Genomic DNA, 4364 nt, shown 5'->3' with positions numbered 1-4364 from the left:
AGGAGAGACAATATTGGCACTTTTCATTTTGAATGCATCTTAAACTACATTTTGAATAGAATAAAATCCATCAGCAGCCGAAGTTACTCAGCATGGCAATGAGTTGATGCAAACTGTTAATTCTTTCTATTCTTAATAGGTCATTAAAGAATCAGTTCGACTGATTAATGAAAAGATAAGTCTCCCACATATTTATTATGTAAATATTTTTTAGTTTCTTTTTTGAACTGGAGTTAAAAAAAAAGTGTATATACTTGAAAGCATTCTGAGCAAAAACATAGCAATAAGCAACACAGAATCAAACCTTTATGATTATTTTGGTTTTGTTTAGAAACATTACCTTATCAACAGCTATGAAGTGTTCTTGTTGATCAGCATTTATTCAACATTCCAAATTTTTGTATCTAATTAGACTGTTTCTGAGGTAACACACAGAAAATAGATAATAAACTAATACTCTTTAAAGCTGTGTGTAATTGTCATCTTTAACTTGCAGGAAATTCTCCATAAAATTTTATTCTTCTATAGTTTCTGTAGACCTTAGTCCTTTATCAGTATCTGTTAGTAAAGGCTTATTTGTGTTTCTGGCTCCATGCTTCTCAGTGCCCAGGGGTCTTCTCTAGCTGATTTCATTGCAAGACCAGGTTATTCAGAACAAATTCAGAATAAAGCTTTGAGGGCAATGAACTGCAGGTGGAGCAGGAGCATTATATGTGGTGCCAGAAGAAACTAGCTTCCAGCTGTCACCTTCCACAGATTTTCCACTTGCAGTTCTGCTAGTGACAGGCTCTGCCCAGGCCTGCACTGTGATGGGGGTCCAGGGCTCTTGAAGCTGTAGGGTCTCTGACGAGATCCTGTCTTTCTCTGATGCTGCACAGCCTGCTGACTTCCATAACTCCTCCACTTGGCAGCACAGCTCTCCAACAACAGTACACCTCCAGCAGAAAAGGTCTGGGAGAGGCCCCAAACACTCCCTCTGATCCACTAAGCTCTGAGATAGAAATCTCCCTAGCACCAGCTAAAAAGGGTGGGAGCTTCACCCTCCCAAAGGAGGAGCAGCTGCAAAAAAGACTCCAGGCACCCTGAATTAAGGGCAGCTGACCACACTTGCTAAAAGCTGCCAGAGCTTCCCCAGGCCTGCAGCCCTTGTAATCCAGATGAAGTCCAATGTATCCGACCAATGTGGCCGGACGTTTCTACAGAGTGCACCATTGTCATATGCCAACTCATTGGCAACACGGACTGGGAAGACAAAGAGGCACCAATGCTGGATGTAGTAGCTAGCCAACTCTGGCAATACAAAGAAAATCTTTCTACTTCCCTTGTCATGGTTTGGCCTCAGCCAGCAACAAAGAACCACACAGCCGCTCACACAACTCCCACAGCCATGGAAAAAGAAATCGTCAGGGCAAAACTCATGGGTTAAAATAATGCAGTTTAACAGAACAGCAAAAGGAAAGATGAAAACACAATTACAGTACCACTGCAAAGCGCACCAACCAGACCCACACAGCCACAGCCCACACCCAAGTGAGACTGCTCTCCTTTCCCCAGCTAGCTCCTCTTATAGCCCGGGCATGGGTCACGTGGTATGGAATACCTGCCCCCTGCCGGCTCCTTGGGGAAATTAACCCCATCCCTGCCGGAACCAGGACACCTACAGGACTATGTCTCAGCTGTGGAAAGACTGTCTGAAAAATCCAAACACCTGTTTGAAAAACTGTCAAAGCTCCTGGTGTTCCAGCAACTCAGAGGATAGGTCCTACTCCCCACCTGTACAGACCAGTACCTCAGCTATTAGGAAAAAGTGTTCTTCTGCTCAAGAGGATATAGAGGGTACACCCCACAAGGCACCCTGCGATTTTACCTCCACAACCATGGAAAGGATATGAGGAAGTAGGATGGACAACCTACCTCAATCCAACAGGCACGGGTACACGAGCTGAAAGGAAAACCAACCACGAATGGGGGATCTTCCAGGAAAATTGCTGCTCCAGTTTCCAGTGGGCAGTTGCCCAGACAAGGAAGAAGGGCTTCTGATCCTCTTGGAAGAACTCCCGATTTTTATTTCCAAGAAGTGAGTAACAAGGACGAGATTCGAACCCACGCAGGCCACACAAACCCATTCATCGATGCTGGATACTATGATCAGAACTAGAGGGGCCCAGCCTCCAGCCAGGTCAACATGGGTCAATCAGGTTTACTGGACTGTGCGGATTTGATGGCCTGGCACATCAGACCTCCAGGAGTATAAGGCTCTGGTAGACACCAGTGCACAGTGTACCATAATGACATCAAGCTATAAAGGGGTGGAACCCATCTGTACTTCTGGAGTTAACAGGGGGATACCAACAGTCAAACATATTGGAGGCCGAAATGAGCCTAACCAGGAATGAGTGGCAAAAGCACCCCATTGTGAATGGCCCAGAGGCTCCATGCATCCTTGGCATAGACTATCTCAGGAGAGGGTATTTCAAGGAACCAAAAGGGTACTGGTGGGCCTTTGGTATAGCTGCCTTGGAGACAGAGGAAATTAAACAGCTGTCTACCTTGCCCAGTCTCTCAGAGGACCCTTCCGTTGTGGGGCTGCTGAGGGTGGGGGACCAACAGCTGCCAATTGCTACCACAACAGTGCATCGGTGGCAATATCACATGAACCAAGCCTCCCTGATTCCCATCCATAACCTGATTCGTTGGCTAGAGAACCAAGGAGTGATCAGCAAGACTCACTCACCTTTTAACAGTCCCATATGGCCAGTACGAAAATCTAATCACAGAATCACAGAATCACGGAATTTTCAGAGTTGGATGGGACCTCTAGAGATCATCTAGTCCAACTCCCCTGCTAAAGCAGGATTGCCTAGAGCACATTACTCAGGACCGCATCCAGGCGGGTTTTGAAAATCTCCAGAGAAGGGGACTCCACAACCTCCCTGGGCAGCCTGTTCCAGTGCTCTGTCACCCTAACTGTAAAGAAGTTTTTTCGTGTGTTGGAATGGAACTTCCTATGTTCCAACTTGTGCCCATTGCCCCTCATCCTGTCACTGGGAACCACCGAGAAGAGTCTGGCTCCATCCTCCTTCAACCCACCTTTTAGATATTTGTAAGTAATAATAAGGTCTCCCCTCAGCCTTCTCTTCTCCAGGCTAAAGAGTCCCAACTCTCTCAGCCTTTCCTCATAAGGGAGATGCTCCAATCCCTCAGTCATCTTGGTTGCCCTTTGCTGGACTGTCTCCAGCAGTTCCCTGTCCCTCTTGAACTGGGGAGCCCAAAACTGGACACAATATTCCAGTTGTGGCCTCACCAGTGCTGAGTAGAGGGGTAGAATGACCTCTCTCGACCTACTGGTCACACTCTGGAGAGTGGAGAATAACGGTAGACTATCATGGCCTGAATGAAGTCATGCCGCCGCTGAATGCTGATGTGCCAGACATGCTAGAACTCCAGTATGAACTGAAGTCAAAGGCAGCCAAGTGGTATGCCACAATTGGTATTGCTAATGCGTTTTTCTCTGTTCCTTTAGCAGCAGAGTGCAGGCTACAGTTTGCTTTCACCTGGAGGGGTGTCCAGTACACCTGGAATCAACTGCCCCAGAGGTGGAAACACAGCCCCACCATTTGCCATGGACTGCACTGGAACAGGGTGAAGCTCAGAACACCTGCAATACATTGATGACATCATTGTGTGGGGAAGTATAGCAGAAGAAGGTTTTGAGAAAGGGAAAAAAATAAACCAAATCCTTCTGAAAGCTGGCTTTGCCATAAAACGAAGTAAGGTGAAGGGACACGCACAGGAGATCCAGTTTTTAGGAATAAAATGGCAAGATGGACGTCATCAGATCCCAATGGATGTGATCAACAAAATAGCAGCTATGTCTCCACCAACTAGTAAAAAGGAAACACAAGCTTTCTTAGGTGTTGTGGGTTTTTGGAGGATGCATATTCTAAATTACAGTCTGATTGTAAGCCCTGTCTATCAAGTGACCCAGAAGAAGAACGATTTTAAATTCAGCCCTGAGCAACGACAAGCTTTTGAACAAATTAAACAGGAAATAATTCATGCAGTAGCCCTTGGGCCAGTCCAGGGTTCAAGCTGCTTTGGAAGTGGTTGGTACTGGAGCATAGCTCCTCTTAGCATCCTGACTGCCGGTGCTGAGCTGGATGTTCAAAGGGAGGGTCCCCTCTACACATCATGGAACTGATGCTATGTGGAGTAAGTGGGTCGCACTCATCACACGAGCTGAAATAGGAAACCCTACTCAGTCAGGAATCTTGGAAGTGATCATGGACTGGCAAGAAGCCAAGATTTCAGAATATCGACAGAGGAGGAGGTGATGCTGTTGCGTCAAGGGGCAAAGTAGTTTT

This window comes from Charadrius vociferus, unplaced genomic scaffold, assembly GCF_000708025.1.
Source record: "Charadrius vociferus isolate BGI_N301 unplaced genomic scaffold, ASM70802v2 scaffold252, whole genome shotgun sequence".
Lineage (NCBI taxonomy): Eukaryota > Metazoa > Chordata > Aves > Charadriiformes > Charadriidae > Charadrius > Charadrius vociferus.
Note: the sequence above shows the minus strand (reverse complement) of the source record.